Source organism: Zeugodacus cucurbitae, chromosome 2 (genome assembly GCF_028554725.1).
Source record: "Zeugodacus cucurbitae isolate PBARC_wt_2022May chromosome 2, idZeuCucr1.2, whole genome shotgun sequence".
Taxonomy (NCBI): Eukaryota; Metazoa; Arthropoda; class Insecta; order Diptera; family Tephritidae; genus Zeugodacus; species Zeugodacus cucurbitae.
In genome coordinates this window covers 49,692,542-49,714,268 of record NC_071667.1, presented here as the reverse complement: position 1 = coordinate 49,714,268, position 21,727 = coordinate 49,692,542, and the positions used below count along the sequence as shown (strand labels likewise).

At 39.0% G+C, this 21,727-nt stretch overlaps 1 protein-coding gene across 6 annotated transcripts in view; it reads left to right on the top strand.

Moving 5' to 3' along the window:
* Positions 1 to 21,727, top strand: part of LOC105215663 (RYamide receptor) — a 274,717-nt gene that overhangs the window by 183,799 nt on the left and 69,191 nt on the right. The window lies entirely within an intron of this gene.

Sequence of the window (21,727 nt, the reverse complement as noted above, 5' to 3'; positions counted from 1 at the left end):
CATTAAAACCATTGAGCAAATATGTAATTTTTCCATTGCAATACACCACCTTTCTAAATGCGGCTCCCATTTGTTTTACGAGCGTCACGATTATCCAACACAGCAACGCATATATTAGCGCATTTATGACAAACAAGGCGAAAACAAAAGACAACGTATGGAAAACAAAAACATTGCAAGTTGTAAAGCGAACTGGAATGCAACAAGCTCTGCAACAGTTGCAATATTTATTGCGTTGATTCGCGAAGGGCCGTTAGTTCCGCTGTGGGATTTCCTATATACTGAACTTCTCATCGCCAGCGGTCGCATTGCAAACACACACACACACACAACAAATATTTGCTGCAATTTTTGCGCACCAAATCGGTGGCAGTTAAAGACATTTGCCTCTTCTGTATTGCTTGCATTGGTTTTTTTTTTTGTCTCAGCGCGCTTGTTGTGCGCAATTTCATTGCTAATTGCTTTTAAATGTATTCACTTCGCTTTTATTACCGCAATTGAGCATAAAATTAAGCCAACTAACTGTGTGTGGATGCTGCAAGTCGACGAACCGGTGACAAAGGGGAGAAATTAATAAAAAATTATAATCGAAGAAATATACATATTTGCATATATGTACATGTGTATGTATGTGTATGTATGTGCAGTATTTGCTTCATTCACTTGTGTGACAAAAACCCACAAACGATTGTTGTTGCTGCAACTGCTGATTTTATTTGCTTACTTTGTTGTTATTCTTTTGGTTGCTTTTATTGTTATTTGCATGCGCCGGGCAGAGTAGCTCGATATATATGTATTTGCCACAATTGGTTTTCTTGAACTTATACATACATACATATTTACACACACATAAACTTATATTTTGTGCGGATTAACATATACATATGTACACATGTATATACTTCAATTGTGCAGCATCTGCATACCAAAACTGACAACACCGAGTTCAGCAGTTTGGCAACCAACGAGAATGCCATTGATGTCTCAAGCGCTTTGCATACAAACAATCTTATATACATATATATATTTCTCATTCTGCACCATTTCCCACTCGTATCGCTGCGTGTAGCGTATGGTAAATGTTGCATGAACCTGCTGATATTCCTGCTGTTTTGCTGGTCCCTTAACACCCACTCTGACATTGCATTGCATTTTCTGCATTTTATTTACACACTTTTTCGCAAGAGAAAGTGCTACGAATTTATTTCCAAGTAAATATTTCTCATGAAATTTTGGTCTGTTTATATAAACTGTTTCTGTTGCTGTTGTTGTTACTTTAAATGGAAAAATATAAAGTTAAAATTTGCAGCTGTACCCGAAAAATTAACGCCTTTAGTAGACTAGTGCGTGACCTTGAACATCGTTTCGATCGAAAAATGGTTCGATTCGATCGAAAAATTTTACGTCGGAATCATTGAATCCGTATCGAAAATAAAATTTACGATCACATTGAACTCACTTACCGATTCGAAAAAATACATTCCGCTGCTAATAGATGTCGCTATTTACGAAATCATTGAATCCGCAAAATCGAAAATTTTGCTCGAAATCTATCCGTTGGTGAATGAGTTGCGGAAATGTAAAAGAAATAAATCATTTGGAAGATTTTATGTAAACAATTACGGATGACGGACTAAATCATGTTTTAAATAAATTTGTCGATAAAACAGTTTTAGGTTCTCACTTTGTGGTAAAGCAGTTTATCGACGGAATCAATGATTGCATGAACATTTTCGATCGAAAATCTTTATCGTATCAAAATCGAATTCGCTGCGGATTCAATGATTAGGCCCATAATAAATAAATAAGTATTCAGTTGGGGATTTGTTCCTTCTCGAAAGCTTATACTACATTGCTGTCTTACAAATACGAATGTATGTACATATATGAATGGCCGTAATGCCAACATATGTATGTATGTAAAAGTTGATCCATTTCGGGATTCCTAAAATGAAAATAGTCGATCATTATGGCGCGCTCACGATCGCCATTGACGGTTACGTTCTTACCGTTCTTAAACATGGACCGATGACTCCACCGGCCCACAAACTATACCAAACCGTTTTTTTTTTCTGGATGAAATGGCAGCTCTGGAATCTCTTCGGGTTTCTGTTCCTGACAAAATAGACAATTTTGCGTTTACATGCCCAATTAGCGAGAAATGGGCGTCAGCGCTGAACAGGATTACGCTTTCGCTCCATACGTCAGTCCGAGTTGCAGCGAGTGCCGGCCAATCGACTCTCCATGGTCTTCGTCTACACTCTCAGCTACGGACGCCACATTTTTTTCACTTCGTGCTGGACGTGGTCTATTCGGTCGAATATTATCCAATAATGAATACTGGGTCTCAAGATAGGTGATGCTGTTGCGAATAGTATGCTCAGTAGGCCGATTAAGTTGACCATAAGTTGAGCGAAACGCGCGACGAACACATCCTTTACAGAACATGAATTTTCGAAATAAAGTTCAAGATTTGTAAACGTGATGAAATTTTGTAAACCGGTCTTCCGGTGATGGTAAATTACATTTCTAAATCAACTTTGCGGTGGTTGTGGTTTTAAATTTTGAAGAGAGCATGAAAAACTGTGTTGGTATCTCAACCAGAGAGTTTCTCTTAGTACTTATTGATATCAAGGTTCAAAAACTTCAGTGAATAGAGTTTACAATTAAAATTCTTTTCTTCTCTCCAAAAAGCTGAAGTTTTAAGGATGAATTCCATTATTTAAGCCTAACTTCTATCTGTTCCATTTTCTCGATCAAACTTGTTATTCTTCTTGACTGTAATAGACAACGCTTACGCGGTTTTGACCTAGCATGACCTAGCCAGCTTCGAGTTATGGAAGTTCAACTATATCTCTCAAACTTCCAGAGTTGAATCAACTACATCTACTGGTAACATTAATTGTCGTCAAAAAAAGATAAAACGGACACCTTTCCATTAAAAATTTAGGTAACATCCGAACGAAGAACGTCAGAAACATTAAATCAGGCGCAGGTTAACGATAATACTGTAAGCTTATTCATGAATTAGTTCTAAATTGGACAAAAGGCGTAGCACAAATAACTCTGAGCATATGCTCGACCCATTTAAATTATATTTGACAGAACAAATTCTCCGGACATCCTTAGGTTTCATTTAAAAAATGGGCTAAATCGGGCCATGTGAGCGTATAGAATAAAATGCATAACTTTCATTTACCTAAACACACTCATTTGTACCGTGAATTAAAGCGCAATAGTGGGTCGTAATATTTGTAGGTTATCTTTTATGTTGAACGTACTCTGTAGGTCAGATATTAAAGATCACCGAGCTGAAAAGGAATGTATACTTAATATACAAGTTAAATGAACTCTCTCCTCTTTCCGCCTGTCCCTTTGTCGATGGATACTGAATTACTTTTGTGACAGTCAAAATGACACCCACGTCATATGGCAGCCAGACCCATTAGTATTGTGGTTGCACTTCGGGAAGTCAACACACTCAGCCGGCACATAAATACCCGACAATTTGTCCTCCCACAAACATGGGAGCGGCAAGAGTGGATCTTCGTCACATCGCGTAAGCCTAAAGGCCGCAGTCGCTGCCGTACAGCCATTGCCAACGCTAATGCGAATGCGGTTTGCGTTGGTAGCTCGGCATTCAATACTCCTATTTACAGCCATAAGTACAACTGTACTCGGGAGTGTAGGTGCTGCGCACTTGTTGAAGATACGTTGGCGAAAAGCCATTTGGGCGTATTCACACGCACGCGCCACCCACATACGCACGCACCCGGCGGTAAGCGCGAAACCGCAATGGCACTGTGAGTGACAGACGACCAGGCCGTTAGCTTTTCGGTACAAGTCTAATTAGATATCTTTTGAGCAACATGTGAGCGCGTTGCAGCAATTAGTACTAGCGTGTGCAACATGCAAATGCGCGCAAAGACAGGAAGACAAATGTGAGACTGGGCTTGAGTCACAAAAATAATCGCCATGACAACAACAAAAAAGAAACAACAGCGCAACATTATCCACGTCCAGTTGACGCTGGTCTCTTCGGCGCATTCGCGCAACAACAGCTCCCGCGCGCCCGCCTTGCCTGGCCACCCCCACCTTATTGGGTCCGCCTGCTGTTGCCTCATCGATTGCATAATGCGCAAGTTCCAGCGAAGCAGCTGTGCAAATAAAGCGCTTCCTCTGCAATGCCGCAGTGTTGCCCATATGTATGCGCTTGTTGCAAATAACGTCATCAGGAAACCAAACAACGCTAAGCCGTCTAAGTCAGCTGGCGTCGCCGACTCGATGAGCGGTTGTATAAAAATCGAATAAGGAAGAAATCAAATCACTGTCTAACCCATTTAAAATTGCTAACTATGTTGCCGAATTTTGTCGCTGCACCGTAGGTTCACAAGCAGCCAAGCGCCTTTGATTGCCTTTTGCCTTTGGACGACAAGCAGATCGGTACCTTCGCTGGCTGGCTGGATGGCCCGCTAAATGGCGAATGTCTTGGTCATGTTGCACGTCTGCACGTTTTCCTCCGCTAATGCAGGCCAATGCAGTATTGTAAGCGCATTTCCTATTCGTTTACATTGACTCAATTGAAAATTACATAGCAACAAAAATTGTTGCTGAAACTAAAAAAATGCTGAAAAGGCGAAATCAGAAATCTCGCGTGTGTGCTTATACTCGTATGTACATATAGTTTTCGATTGTTTAAAAATATCCTGAAACCTTCAATTGCTGCCTCGACTCGCCTCAAGTGGTATTTTGTGTATTTTCTTTTCGCTTTTTTTTGCGTTTGCGACGTGAATACGGAAGAGTGCCAAAAATTGCAAATTTAACCGAAAAGAGTGCAACACAACGCCGGCCAAAGCAAAGCATTTGCAAAGTGCCAGACAACGTGTCCACGACATTGCAATCACACTGCTTGCTGGCATTTCTTACTTTTTGTTGTAGCATTTACTGTTGTTGTTGTTGCTGTTGTATTAATGTTTGCCACATGCAACAGCACTCAAGTTGGCACTGCAAGGTCTACAAGGTTAGCATTTGTATTGGCTCTGATGCAGCTATAAGCGTTTAGCAGCAGCTGCCACAGCTGGCGATTGCATTTGCTTAGTCACATTTTCAATTTAGTGCTATTTCTTGCAAACATTTTGGTGGTAAGAAATAAAATAAAATGTTGCTGCTTTTTAAGGCATTTGCTCCCTTTTGTGTAGTGAGCAAGATAAACCCGTTTATATAAACCCGCTCTGCACTTATAAATACGTAAACTTCGCTTCTTTTGGACATTCCTAATTGAATATCGAAAATGTTGCATTTTGCAGTGCAAATTTTTTTGTAGAATTTGTAACTAAGCGCTTTCCATTTTTTAAATTAATGAAGTCTTGTAATATTAAGTTGGCAAATATCTCCCTTCCGCTTTTTTGCTCTTTATTCAATGCTTTATAAAAAATGTTACAGTGATCGGATTTAGTTCAATTATGCGCCGTTTCGTTCTATAATCTGTTTCCATCTAGACGGCAACTTCATAATATCCCCCTCGTAGAAGCCCTACTCATTATTTGCGAAGAACTCGGACAGCCACTTTTCACAAGCCTCTTTTAAGTTCAACTTTACACCACCAAGGGCGTTCGCCATGGATAGGAACAGGTGGTAATCACTTGGCGCTATGTCCGAGCTATATGGTGGATGCGATAAAACCTCCCATCCGTTGTACTGGTGGAACACTACACGCTTCCTGTTGGCCAATTCCGGACGCTTCTGGTCGATCGCCTGCTTGAAGTGGTCCAATTTTTCGCAGTAGATGGTAGAATTAAGCGCCTGGCCATATGGGGCAGCTCATAGTGGATGATTCCCTTTCGATTCCACCAAACACACAGCAAAACTTTCCCGGCCATCAATCCCGGCTTGGCCACTGTTTGGGACGATTCACCGGCCTTCGACCACGAGCGTTTTCGCTTATATTGTCATATGTGATCCATTTTTCGTCGCCAGTCACCATCCGCTTCAAAAATGGGTCGAGTTCGTTCCGTTTCAACAGCATATCGCAGGCGTTGATTCGGTCCAGAAGGTTTTTTTGCGTCAAATCATGCGGCACCCAAACATCAAGCTTTTTTGTGTATTCAGCCTTCTGCAGATGGTTTAAAATAGTCTGGTGACTAACTCCCATTTCCTGGGCGATGTCAGGAGATGACTCATGCCGTATGGTATTCGTCGTCACAGGTCTTCCTCCGGCTGGCTTATCCATGGTGTCGTTTTCCCCCGCTCTGAATCGTCGAAACCATTTCTCCGCAGTTCGAAGTGATTTAGTACCATCCCCCAAAACACCATTAATCTCACGGAACGTTTCTCTAGCGGATTTGCCTTTAACGAAGGAAAATGTTAAAAGAGAGCGAATTTCGGTGTGAGTGAACTCCATGTTTAGACGTCTATAACTGTTGAACGCAATATCCAAACTAATCAGGCATAGCGTCGTTTTGTACGTTATTTCAAGACATTTTAAAGCTGTATAGTATTGCCAGATATGAGTTCTGTAGCGCTTTATACATAGCCGCGAAATTAAACTTATATTTTAAGAGAAATGATTGTCGTTGTTATCTTTACCAACTTCAAACACTCAAGGATCACAGGATATACAAAATACCGCATTTCGTCTTGGATCAACACATACGTATAGAAGTGTATCCTACAACTATCTATTGTCAAATGAAGCCAATTCGAAAGCTTTTTTCAAAATGGTAGCATCAGGTGCAATTTGTGTATTTAATTCCAGATTTTTGTTTAGAAATATCTATGAAATGAGAACTAATGTGGTTAGCACCTGTGATATAAGGTCGTCGGTCTTAGTAGGGTCCATCAGCAATACTCGATTTTCGTAACCGGTTTTAGAGATAGATAACAGTCCTCTTTATTTCAAACAAATAATAAGATAAAATGTATCAACATACCAATCCTTTTGGACATTACTTAAGTGGTACCACAAAGTAGACCAATTATTTACAAAAATATTTATTATATACCCGGCACGTTACTCATTAAATCGAAAAATTAAAAAGCGACTTAATCTCCAAAATAATATCAGCCTTGTAATCCAATAAATAATACGTTCATAAAAGTACACTCGTTAAATGTGTCCAAAGGTAAAGGCTTCATGATATGATAATTGATCACCTTACCAGCAATTTAGGCGTTAACATGAAGAGATGTTATTTTGATTTACTGTAACCAAAATGTGAGCGAGCGTAATATTGTCTGGTGAATGTGTCAACGAATGACAAGCTCAATCGCCCAGAGTGGTGCACATTAAGGTCAACGTAGGCAACAGGTAACCGTCAAGAGATATTATATGGTAAATATATGGGTATATATGTATATGAGATATATATGTATATGAGTATGTGGTATACTAACCCAGTAAGTATTAAACGAGATTTCCAAATACAGTTTTTTGATTCCTTATTTCCGCAAGCCTATAAAAATGCTTAATTTTATTACAAACTGCCTAAAGAGAAAGTTTAGTTGTTGTGCACGGTTAGGGCTTTTTAGGGATTTTAATGGTGATGGTGATGGATGATAACAAATTGACGAGAGTTTACGTTACCAGTAGTAACGCGGAAAACTAGCTGGAGCGCTTTACTGATGTTTTTCGGTATTTACAAAGCCTGAATATTTCCTACAGCCCTTTCTCGGATATAAATCATGATATTTATTATATTTTGTGAATGTGTGCTATAATTTGTGAGTCGCTACCTTTTTCCAGCGAGAAAATCAATGTAGTCACTTAATGACAAGCAACACTGGCTGACAGGTAGGCTTGATGGTAGCCCTAAATCCTACGGTTTATTTGTCAATTTTTTTGTTGACTGTCAAAAGTGTCACATTTCAGTTCAGTGAGATTTAAATCTCTTCGGACATCGTGCGTATACATGTAAGTGTATAAATATGTATATGTCTGTCTGTATATATGATTGTTGTACACAGTTAATTATTCGAAAATGAAAGTTGATTTGCTTTAAGATAAAAAAATTAAACTTTACTAAGTGCGAATGCATGTTGCATATTGCTTAAATATTTAGTGAAAGGATTAACTGCTCATTTGCTAAACGCAGCAATTATATAAGCACGCGTAATAAAGTAATAAAATGCATTTGAACACTATACACTTATACATATGTACGTAATTGCGAATCATGATCCCACTACTGTGGTAATGGTGAGCATTAGCAGCCTGCCAGTGAAGCATTTACTATTCCTTGTTGCAAGCGGCCGGCATGCAAATGACTCATTAGCTAATCGCTTATCCTTTTTTTCTGTTTTTTGCTCGTTCAACGGTTCTTGTTATGTCATTTGTTTTTCCTGTGTAAATTCGATGTGATTTATGCAATGTGCCATTGCAGTAGCCATCTTCATCTTTTTTGTTGATGCGGCATAAGCTGCATATGGGCTTATGTAAGTGAATGTAGATATGTGTAAATTGTTGAATCCTCTTCATTTGATTTTTTATCAGTGATTAGCCCCCACAACGACTTTCAGCCAATATTACATAATCCCAAACATACATTGCAGCTACCTGTGCCACTGGTGTCATGTTGCAACCGAGTTCAACTTGTCCGAGGCAAATACTTAACACAATGTATATGAATGTATGTGTGTGCATGAAAAATGTTCAAACACACATACACACTGTGTGTATCTTTATAATTTATATTTATTTATTTCATTCGCCTTTGCCATTTTTGCATCTGCTTCGATTAATCGGCGATGCGTCTTCACATTGCAATAAATGGCCTTCTGCAATTTCATTTCGCATCAACTGCCATTACGGTCATTGCATGAAATCTGGCCGTTTTTGTAACGTTGGTGTTTATTACTTATGACATAAACATGGTCACATTACAAGCATCCTTTCACAAAACCAACGACAACGAATACAACAACTTACCAAACGGCAAAATCAAAACGGCATCCGCGTGGTGATATCAGTCCAATTCCTCCTAGTTGCATAATAATTTGCAGTGGCGGAGTCACTCACATTATATAGTGCTATATTTCTACATTTGTACAATTTATTTATAATATTTATAGATGATCAACTTTAGGAGGAGAGATAAAGGAGAGGGTTATGCAGCGTAACACAAAAATCAATTGCCGAGATATTATTAACATCTCTCAGTTCCGGTATTTCGACTTCTTGTTCAATAGATATTTGATCTTTCCGCTTGATCTTTATCAGATCAGCAGCCGATCACAGTTGACATCTTCACGATTTGAAATTCCAGCAGAGTGGTTTAGTTCTTCTGAACGAACCATTTATAGTAACAATCGATTATGAATGTCGCTCAATAATTAACAATATTATGTCTGAATCAAACGGAATGGGAAGATTAGTCCCTATTTTGTATCCCATAATCTCAAAAAACATCCTTTCGACATATCAATTAGGTAGCTTGAAGTTTAATCCTTATACGAAAAACAAATTGGAATATTATTTTATCTTGAACATTTAAAATTAATTTAATTAATTTAAAATACAAATGTGTTATTACATCATTTACCGAATTTTATTCCATGAAATGAAACTATAAGTAGGAACAGGTAACACGGATTATTGAATACTGGAACGAACGACAATTTAGAGCAATAAAGCAAATATTCGCTTAAAACAACTTTTTTCCCAACAGTGCCGAAGTGTTCGGTTTGACAAATACATAGGCTACAAAATTAAAACACACTTTTTGAAAAAAAAAATCATTTCTCAATATACTAATGTACTTCCATGATGCTGATTTTCAGAAGGTCTGAATAGTATTTAAAGATCCCTATGGTAACGATAACCCTTTCATCCAACTCAAAGTTTGAAAATAAAATTCCACGGAAAAAATCTGAAGAAACTTCACCGATCTGTCCACCATCCGATAAATTAGGCACCTTCTTCGGAGCATGTGCACCGGTTAAGTTCTCTCTTTCGACTGTATACTAGTGAATTCATGTTCCGTCGACGGTCTCAAACCACACAGAAATTGCTTCGGATTATGCTCGAACAGCGTGAAACACCGCAGTTTTCCTGGGAGATTAAACGCGGTACCGATCTCATCGACAACTCTCCAATATATTATATTAGGTATATATATATCTTCTTATATCTTCCGAAGTAGGCGAAGGCTTCTCGGCGTGGCTAATAAAAAAACAAAGGAACGCCTCCGTTGAAATTTTATAGATCAAAGAGACTGCCCTTGTATCTGTGATATCACATAGTACTTTATACAACTCTGGATCATACCGAGGCTGACCAATATTAACAAAGATCAATTATCCTATCGTTTGTTGCCATTACAAGAATTTGTCGATCCCAAAAGAAGATAATGAAATATCTTTTGTTTCTAATGTTATTTTTAATTAAGTATGGTAGAAATTGGTAATCGCTGTTACTAAGTGTTATAAAATGGTGTCAAAAAAATTAGAGCATACCCTACAAGAACATACAAAAAGAGGCCGTTTTTACCAATTACCAGAGTTGTAGATATGTACATTGATTACTTTAAAAACCTGGAAACGATAAAACGTTTAGTTCCAAACAAACTTATCTTTTTTTACTTACATTTGAAGAACCATTTCAATAAAATCTAATCTGAACTGAAACTTTTAAAATTTTAAATTTTTCCATAATAAATACTAGTAAATGGAAGAACGTTTGCTTAAATATTTAGTCCGCAGGTGCACTTTGCACTCATTGCGTAATAAAGTCGTATAACCCACAAATAGCATAGTATACACGTATGATGTTATTCTTGAACCAAGAGCGTTGCAAATTGCGAGTTGCAACTAACAAAAAAGTGCAATTCAACATTTATACGCGTGTGGCAACATTACACACATACACACATAAAAGACCCCTTCACACACAGATGAATAACAAATAAGCTTTCAAGCTGGCAATCGAGAGAATCTGAAGAGACTTTGTTTCACCGCATACGACAACTATGACGGTATCTGGCGGTGTCTACATAGCATGCAACAAAGCAAGATGCTAAGCAATAATTGCAAATACGAAATCAGCATAATTTTGCATTTCAACATTCGCGCAGCGGGTAACGGTGCACTGCTGCCACGACAACACGACAACGGCACAGTAATCAGTGACCAACAAATAATAATAACAATAACAACAACAATTATAACGCAATCCAACGTAGACGTACATACGTACGTATGACGTGGCCTAAAGCAGCTACCGGCAAGCGGGCGATGGTCAGCGGCCTTTCGGCGATTTGTGGCGACCATTTGGTTGCGCATCACCTTTGCGGCCGATGTCTTGCAACAGCGACGGTAGCCCGTTTGACGTTTCTTCAATCTATACTGACTCGGCAGGAAATTTTATAGTCGATGGACTAACTGGTGAGAGCAAATGGTAGTTTTAATGGTGATCTTTGAATTAGTTTTCTGCAGTTTTCAATTAATTCGAAGCGCTAAAAAATTTCAGAGCTGTGCTTGAAATTCGAAGAAATGAGAAGCTTCTTAAGGTTTTAGAAAGATAATCTTCAAACCGGCTGTTGTTAGAAAATACTGATAAATAAACTAATTCCCAGCTGATAAATCATTGATTTACGTAAAAGTGCCGGAAAGAAAACCAAATAGACTGTTGGTCAAAATTAGTCCGAGGAAACTCTAAGGAAAGAAAATGACGGATGGTTTTTCATGGGATACTGATCATTTGATTATAATGGATTTAGGAAGTGCACCCTAAAAGGTATGAAATTGGAACTGAATGCAACTTGTCCACGATAAAATGATATGTGGGAATTTGATCATTTAAACCGATAGATCTGAACGCCTTGTACTATACAACGCTGATTTAATCTATTTCAATTCCAAGACTTTTTTCCACTTCATGAAATTTCGAAGGCAGAAGTATCTGTTGAGGCATTCCTAATTCATGTTCCAGAATTGTATCCACTGGATTGTGAAAAGTGCTCTAAAAATCAAAAATCTTCACTTACATTAATAATTCTCAGTCCAGTTGGAAAACTAAAACTGGATCTATCCAGTTAACTTCCGGCAGGGAAGCAACACCATGGTCGTCTGGACTGCGCCTGCGGGCTTCAACACCGCAAAAAAACATTATGATGCATGCAATTCTACAAGTTACCCATCTCAATTTTATGCCCCTAAAGCAGATTTTCTGTCAGCGCAGATTTATAATTTTATTTTTAATTTTTTTGTTTCTTAAAATGGCTTTTTTGTCTATATTTTGTTTTTGACGACTCTTCTCGAAATTCAAATCAGTTTTATTTTCGCTGGCAAGCTCACCATCAGCGCTTTCCATCAAAATCCAAATGAGCAGGAGTGCATGTGTGTGCGTGTTGAAGCCTATGAAGTCTGTGTGTGTGTCCAACAATGTAATGAATCTGAAGTGCCACTGCAACGCATTTGCTGAGCGTAATTTAAAATAATTGCCAACAAGTGCGGCAAGCGTTGAGTAGCAAGCGTAATGCGTTTGATAGCCACACTGGTGGAGATTGTGTGGCGCTGCTGCTGGTTGGCGGTTGTCTATTGTTGCTGGTGGTCAGAAGTTGTCAGCGACGTATTGTGCAATGTGAAAACCGAATATTTCCCTTTACCGTTATAACTAACTTTGCGCGTGTGTGTGTGTGTGTGCGGCTGCGGTGGCGTCTGTGCGTTAATTTCCACAATCTTCACTGCGTTGTTTGGGTGTACTGCCGTGTTGATGACGGCCACATTCGTTAAAGAATTTGCTTGTCATACAGCTTGGAATTATACAAAGTTTTAGGAGCTCAGCGATAAACCGGCTTTCGTACCATACAAAGAGATAATTTTCATTTTAATTGTGCTCTGTCTGAATGTGTATGTGTGTATTTTAGTTGCTTATAAAAAATAATCATAAACCGTTTTCAGTAGCACAAACTTTATTGCTAATTATGAATTTTGGAAATATGAATCATTAACCAAATTTTGAGTCATTACAAGGGTCAGATATTTAATAAAATAGGCAAAGTTTTAATACTTTATGAAATGCTCCGTTCAACCTTTTTGGACTAATTATTTCTAAGGCTACTTTTTCACACTTGACTTCATATTAATGAGTAAATTTCAGTAGGCCTCTTCAACTACTTAGCTAATTTCTCAAGAACTACTCATTAATATGGTAAGTTGTTCAAGGCTGATGAGATTTCAATGTAGGAGCGAAAGAATGGAAGACTACTGTCATATATTTTAAATATCGAAGTTCTCACCATAATTAAGAGTATATGTACCGATTATTCAATAGATACATAACAAGAGCTTTACGGACTTTATAGTGTAGTTTATTATCGGAAGTTCACATGGTAGGAAAACATGATTACAGAATATTTGTCTTACTTGAAAGCAGCATCGAAGAACTCCTTTGTAATGAAGATATAAATATTATGACAAAATCCATAAACTGGAAAAACTCGAAGTGAATAATCGAATAAACAAGCATAATACTTTTATTACTTTAAAAGTAATTGCAATAATTTCTAATCACAAGAATGTTCTTTGCAATAACATCAATGAACTGAAGACTCGCAGTAGTCAAAAGTATTTACACACAACTTGAAATGGATTATCCTGTTATTTTTTTAATGATAATTTTTTTTAATTTTATTGTTTAGTCTAAGTTACTATTCTAAGGCGATAAATTCATAATTGGTTACATCGCCTTTGGCATCAATAATAGCCAATTTAACGGTCCGAATTGATTCAATACAATTGGGCGCTAAGTTAACTGTTAAATTAGACCAAATGTCGGTAATTTCGGCGTTTTCGTTTATTATATAAATCGTCCTCTGATATTTAACGAAAGACCAAACATTTTGACTAAAGTTTTGATCAGGGCTGTGCGGAGGTCAACTTGATTTGCTTCATTTAAAACTTTTGTAGGTAAAGATCCTTTATGAAATGGAGCATTGTCCTGTTGTAAAATGTAGTCAATAGTTGGAAAAGGCCGACTAACCACTACAATGGCATGGTCATTCTGATATATCCGGATGATTTAGGGTCCCTAAATTAGTACCAAATCTCCAAAACAGAAGTAAGGAAATTTTCCCAAAAAAATCATAATGTCACTCCCGACTCTGTTTAGCACCTAAACTGCATTATTCTTCTTCCCACGTGGTAAATGCATAAAGCGTTTACTAAAGAAGCCACGACAGGCTTTAGGATGCAATTTATGGCAAATGAGAGGCATATCGATTTTTCGGAATCGGATCGGTTTCAGATATATTGCACCTTATGCACAAAGTAGGCATTTATGTTAACTTTTTTAATGTTCTGAGCAATGTAGTATCATTGACTGTTCGTGCAATATTAACAGGACTAATTGTGGGATTTTGTATGACTGTTCCTACTAATCTTCTACATTATCTTTGAGTTATCACAGGTTTCCGTCCAGTTCTCTTTAAAGCATCCTTGCAATTGTTCGTCTCCTTCTTTTTAATAACATTATAAACAATATTCCTTTAAATTCTATACATTTTTACTAAGTCTGAAGCCGAAACCCCAGCCTTAAACTTAGTAACAGTTTCCGATCTAGTTATAATCGATATTTCCTTTGTTTTCTGGATATTATTTACCATTTTTTATATTTTCAGGCTGTGTTAGTTTGATATGAATGCAATAGAATCCAATTACTACTATTGCTCAAACCAAATCCAAGGATAAAGGTTAAATCGCCGTGTGTAAATAGTTTTGACGCAAAAAAAATGTGTGTAAATACTTCTGACTACTGCGAGTATTTTCATAATATTCTTAAATACATATTACTTTTGTAAATTAAATTTCGCCAGATTTAAACTCAGTGATTTCTTTTTTTCAAAGAGATGCAAAACTATGATCTCTAAACCAATTAAATGTGGTTTTTCAGATGTTTTACCGCAAAATTAAGATTTGGAATATAAAGCATAGTTAAAACTATATATCATATAAATATATGTACATGTATATAATATGTAGATATTAGACATTTGTGCATTTGGCAGCCGCAACATGAAATTCTTGAATTGCGTGCACTCATTAGTACTGTAATTAAGTACATGTTGCGGTTTCCAAAGCTAAAGTTCACCACTTCAGGAAAATGGTCTTGGTGGAAATGTCTGTTATATAAAGGGTGTTTTTAGACGTTTCATTCAATGAGGTCTTTAAATATTTTTGACAATTGTTAGTTCATTTTTACTCAGTTTCGTTTGACATTTCAGAATAAACAAACTTACCCTGGATCAACATTTATTACTGACACACAGCCCAAATTGCTGCAAAAATTGGTCGAAAATTGAGCCGCTCAGCTGAAATTTTTTCAAGCCAGTCACTTATCTTACATTAAATCATGTGCATTTTATTTCTTGATGAAATTCACACATCTAAAAAAACATAACACCCTTTACATACGAGTACATATAATATTATACTCCTTCAATTGGTGCACTAAAATTATTAAGACTATTGTCAAGAGTATGTTTCTAACTGTAACTGAGTAATGCGCTTTAGAATGCAAACACGAGTATATACTCTCAAAATGTGGTAAAACATGTGCTGAGAATTCTCTTGTTCTGTGCACATACCGACAGCAGGCGGAAGCAGCATTCCAAAATATTAGTTCACATTCACACGAGTATTGTAGGATAGTTCGAGGCAAATATATGTGCACACATAGTTAAGATCTACTATATAGGCTCTCAGATATAGGGGTGCGTACAAATTTCCCACAATAGTACGTCTTCCTTGGTTTGGCTATGCATTAACATTGCTCTCGGCGACAACAAAAATTAACTGTCATCTAAGCCGACTTCGTCTCATCTACCGCATTTGGAGATTGATTGTCAGGCTGTCCAATTGACTATGAGCCTCCGACTGCGGTTTACTTGCGGCCATTTCATAGCAACAATGCGTTGTAATGAATTTGCGGTATTCGCGGTCTCTCTCCTTCGCAGTTCGGCGCCAGTTGGAGATCCCAAGTGTAACCAGGTCGCTCTCCACCTGGTCCCTCCAACGGAGTGGAGGCCTTCCCCTTCCTCGGCTTCCTCCGGCGGGTACTGCATCGAACACTTTCAGGGCTGGAGTGTTTTCGTCCATTCGGACAACATGACCTAGCCAGCGTAGCCGCTGTCTTTTTATTCGCTGAACTATGTCAATGTCGTCGTATAACTCGTACAGCTCATCGTTCCATCGTCTGCGGTATTCGCCGTTGCCAATGTTCTGAGGACCATAAATCTTGCGCAAAATTTTCCTCTCGAAAACTCCTAGTGTCGTCTCATCTGATGTTGACATCGTCCAAGCTTCTGCACCGTAAAGCAGGACGGGAATGATAAGCGACTTGTAGAGCTTGATTTTGGTTCGTCGAGAGAGGACTTTACTGTTCAATTGCCTACTCAGTCCAAAGTAGCACCTGTTGGCAAGAGTTATTCTGCGCTGGATTTCGAGGCTGACATTGTTCGTGTTGTTGATGCTGGTTCCCAGGTATACGAAATTATCTACGACCTCGAAGTTATGACTGTCAACAGTGACGTGGGAGCCAAGACGCGAATGCGCCGACTGTTTGTTTGATGACAGGAGATATTTCGTCTTGTCCTCATTCACCTCCAGACCCATTCGCTTCGCCTCCTTATCCATGCGGGAAAAAGCAGAACAAACGGCGCGGTTGTTGCTTCCGATGATATCAATATCATCGGCGTACGCCAGGAGCTGTACACTCTTGTATTTAGAAGATTGTACCTTCTCGGTTTAGCTCTGCAGCTCTTATAATTTTTTCCAGCATCAGGTTAAAGAAGTCGCACGATAGTGAGTCACCTTGTCTGAAACCTCGTTTGGTATCGAACGGCTCGGAGAGGTCCTTCCCAATCATGACGGAGCTTTTGGTGTTGCTCAACGTCAATTTACACAGCCGTATTAGTTTTGCGGGGATACCAAATTCAGACATCGCGGCGTAAAGGCAACTCCTTTTCGTGCTGTCGAAAGCAGCTTTAAAATCGACAAAAAGGTGGTGTGTGTCGATCCTCTTTTCTCGGGTCTTTTCCAAGATTTGGCGCATGGTGAATATCTGGTCAGTTGTCGATTTTCCAGGTCTAAAGCCACACTGATAAGGTCCAATCAGTTTGTTGACGGTGGGCTTTAGTCTTTCACACAATACGCTCGATAGAACCTTGTATGCGATATTTAGGAGGCTGATCCCACGGTAATTGGCGCAGATTGTGGGATCTCCCTTTTTATGGATTGGGCAGAGCACACTGAGATTCCAATCGTCAGGCATGCTTTCTTCCGACCATATTCTGCAAAGAAGCTGATGCATGCACCTTATCAGTTCTTCGCCGCCGTATTTGAATAGTTCTGCCGGTAATCTATCGGCCCCCGCTGCTTTGTTGTTCTTCAAGCGGGTAATTGCTATTCGAATTTCTTCATGGTCGGGTAATGGAACATCTGTTCCATCGTCATCGATTGGGGGATCGGGTTCGCCATCTCCTGGTGTTGTACTCTCACTGCCATTCAGCAGGTCGGAGAAGTGTTCCCTCCATAATCCCAGTATGCCCTGGACATCGGTTACCAGATTACCACCTTGGTCTCTACATGAGGATGCTCCGGTCTTGAAACCTTCGTTAAGTCGCTTCATTTTTTCATAAAATTTTCGAGCATTCCCTCTGTCTGCCAGCTTCTCAAGCTCTTCGTACTCACGCATTTCGGCCTCTTTCTTTTTTTGTCTGCAAATGCGTCTCGCTTCCCTCTTCAGCTCTCGGTATCTATCCCATCCCGCACGTGTTGTGGTCGTTTGCAATGTTGCGAGGTAGGCAGTCTGTTTTCTCTCCGCTGCGAGACGGCACTCCTCATCGTACCAGCTTGTTTTTTGTCGTTGCCGAAAACCAATTGTTTCGGCTGCAGCGGTACGCAGTGAGTTTGAGATGCCGTTCCACAGTTCCCTTATACCGAGATGCTGATGAGTGCTCTCAGAGAGCAGGAGTGCAAGTCGAGTAGAGTATTTCGTGGCTGTCTGTTGCGATTGCAGCTTTTCGACGTCGAACCTTCCTTGTGTTTGTTGACGGGCATTCTTTGCTGCACAGAGGCGGGTGCGTATCTTCGCTGCGACCAGATAATGGTCCGAGTCTATATTTGGTCCTCGGAGCGTACGCACGTCTAAAACACAGGAGACATGTCTTCCGTCTATCACAACGTGATCGATTTGGTTCCGCGTGTTTCGATCAGGAGACAGCCAAGTAGCTTGATGTATTTTCTTATGCTGGAATCTGGTACTACAGACGACCATATTTCGGGCCCCAGCGAAGTCGATCAGCCTCAGGCCGTTTGGCGATGTTTCGTCATGGAGGCTGAATTTTCCGACTGTTGTGCCAAAGACACCTTCTTTACCCACCCTGGCGTTAAAATCACCAAGCACGACTTTTACATCGTGGCGGGGGCAGCGCTCATAGGTGCGTTCTAGCCGCTCATAGAAAGCATCTTTGGTCACATCGTCCTTCTCTTCCGTTGGGGCGTGGGCGCAAATCAGCGATATGTTGAAGAACCTCGCTTTGATGCGGATTGTGGCTAGACGTTCATCCACCGGGGTGAATGCCAGGACTCTGCGACGGAGTCTCTCTCCCACCACAAATCCAACACCAAATTTGCGCTCCTTTATATGGCCGCTGTAGTAGATGTCACAAGGACCCACCTTCTTCCGTCCTTGTCCCGTCCATCGCACTTCTTGGATGGCGGTGATGTCAGCCTTAAGTCGTATGAGGACATCAACCAGCTGGGCAGATGCACCTTCCCAATTAAGGGTCCGGACATTCCAGGTGCATGCCCTTATATCATTATCCTTAAAACGTTTGCAGGGGTCGTCATCAAAAGGGGGGTGTCTCATCCGAGGCTTTCGTAGATTTTTCATTGGGGGGTGTTTTTATGTGGTGGGTCCCAAACCCTACGCACAACCGCATAAGCGGGCTTCGCCTTCTCACTTTAGCTCGCCTTCAAACGGATGTCTGTTGGCTACCCAGAGGATACTTGGTCTAAAACCGGAAGTCGTGAGCTGCTTGAACCATGTGGAGAAGAATCGTTTCTGGCCACTCCCAAGTGAGTGACAATCAAAAACTTTCCTCACTTGCGTGAACTTCTACACGTGATCCCATCCTCCGTAATTAAATATAGCATTTTTATAAAACAGCTTTATTACTTGGTTTTTGTCTGTTAAATATTCAGCATAGACCAGTGTCTCATTAATATTAAAAATTCAACCGACAATTTCTGGAGGCAAATAATAACTGCCCACATTGTTGCATGCTAATAAAAGCACACAAAAGAATACTTTGTGTTATAAAAATTAGAAACAAAATGCATTACCAACGCTCTGAAAGCAAGCGTAACAATGGGAACAAAAATTTCTCCTCCACTCGGGTGAACAATTTGCATATTTTCGATTAATGCTGGTATTTTCAAAAAATAACGATTATAACAGTAGTATTTGAGTTTACTTTCACACGGTTCTAGATTTTTTTTAACAATATCATAACGAGGCATGTATGCGGGGAAAAGTATGACCAGCAAAGAGAATATGCAACGAAATATATTAAAAACCAAGTAGGCTGAAAAGTTCGTCTAATTCCACAACTGGCAAGAAATTTTGTTTTGAGATAAATCAATGGAAAACACGAACTTCGTGCGTTGAAGAAATTACTTTTTTTGGTTTCTGCTCCACTACATCCAAAAGATCAGTCACCATAAGAGCAGTCTATACCAAAAAAAAAAAAAAGGATCGCAATGGTGTAAAATGGAGCAATACGGTTAATGGTGAAGTAGTTGGTTTTCTTATTCGATCCACTGTTTTTACTGGTTCTATATTTCTGAATTGTACCAGTACCATCATGTACCATGGTTCGTCGACGGTCTCGAATCAACATAAAAACTACTTCGGTTTGCTCCTAAAAACACTGCTCAAAATACACAATTTGACCTAAATATCATTTTCGCTACCAAGCTTCGTTTTGATATCTTATATATTAGGTATATAGAGCATAGAGCCACATTATTAGAAGGAAAAAAATGCCTCGGAATTTCTATAAAATATCTGAAAAATTTACATTTTCATTTCTCTAATGTTCAGACCGAAGCCTAAATATTTACTTTAAAGACGGCATATCTCCAATGTTTTATTTGAGCCTTCTTCCTATACCTTCATTTATTTATTGATAGAAATCAGATGGAATTTCAAATTGTGTTATATGGAAAGTATATAAGTATGGGTTTCACCGATTTTATCCATTTTCAATTTGTACCATCAGAATGTCAAGCTAATATTAATTAGCAAACTTGAAAATGATCGAGTAGTTCTTGATATGGTTTTTGACCCAAATGTGGACGGACGCTCGGACAGATAGACATCTGGATTTTAACTCTACACCTCATTTGCATATAACTCAATATGTATGACAAGATGTGAACATGTTGCAAATTGTTTAAAAATGTCGTCATATGCTCCCAATAAGTTATAGCAATGTGACATCTTGCCATCTATTACTGAAACCTATTTTTTTAATTTCAATCATTGAAGTATAGGCCGGGATTATACATACTGGCTTATTTTTGAAGAATCAGCGTAGAAGTTGACAAATGTAAACTACTAATATTACTCAAATCAATTAATAGATTTTGACATAAGTAATAGTGACCATGAAAAGTGACGCATTACATTTAAATGATGTATCTGTACGATATATTGAATCTCACAACTTTAGTGTGTGAATACATTTTACTTCAATTAAACACCTTTACTGTAAATAATGTTCAAAATCTCATAACATACTCATCCTCATTGTATCAAATTGTAATATTCTATTTATGCTTTGATTTTCGATTGTTGCATGCCATTGTCTACTTGGAAGTGTAATTGCCACAACGTGCAACATGCCTGCTTTGTATGTGTGCGTAACTGGAGCGCTAATCACATTTTATGGTTAAATAACGATCCTTCATATATGTAATTTAATTATCTCAACATCGCTTAAATGACAAATAACTATTACATAAACCAATATAGTCGGTATGCAAACGTGATGCAAATTTTCATACTTGTCATAATTCACCTGAGGCGTCAGCAAAGTGAATTTGCATAATAACCGACACTCACACATACCGCGCTACATACAACACCTGTCAAATGTATTATCTAACAACAAAACGAAATATGCCACCTTCGCCGCATTCATCAAGTTGCATTTCACATAGGAGGTGGTGGCAGTACGAATCCGAATTGCAACTAAGCTGTTGTCTGCCGCTGACGGTTGCTGGTAGGCCTCGACGGATGGGTCAAAGGTGTTGGCACCGGCCTGGCACGGACGGTCAATGGTTTGACACTCTGCTGTTGGATTGTTGCCAAATGAACAAACATGCAACATTTCCCAAATAAGTGGCAATGTGTTGGTGTTTGTGTGTGCGTGCTAATACGACCACCGGTTGAGGAGTGTGTGAATGGCAGGCAGTAAATGGAAAATGCTTGTCAGCATAAATCATCTTTCGGTTCGGCTAAAGATTAATGCCTACCGATATTTTAAAAACCATCACGCATCACAAACAGGCTCCGGAGTAGGAAACCGTACGGACTAAAATTCACACAATGCCAACACTCGCACTAACTTACATTTAAATATAAGGAAACATTGTAACACGTACGAGATAATCCAGTAGTCTTAAGCCTTCAATGAATTCCAACAACCTGATCGATCAGTTGTATTAA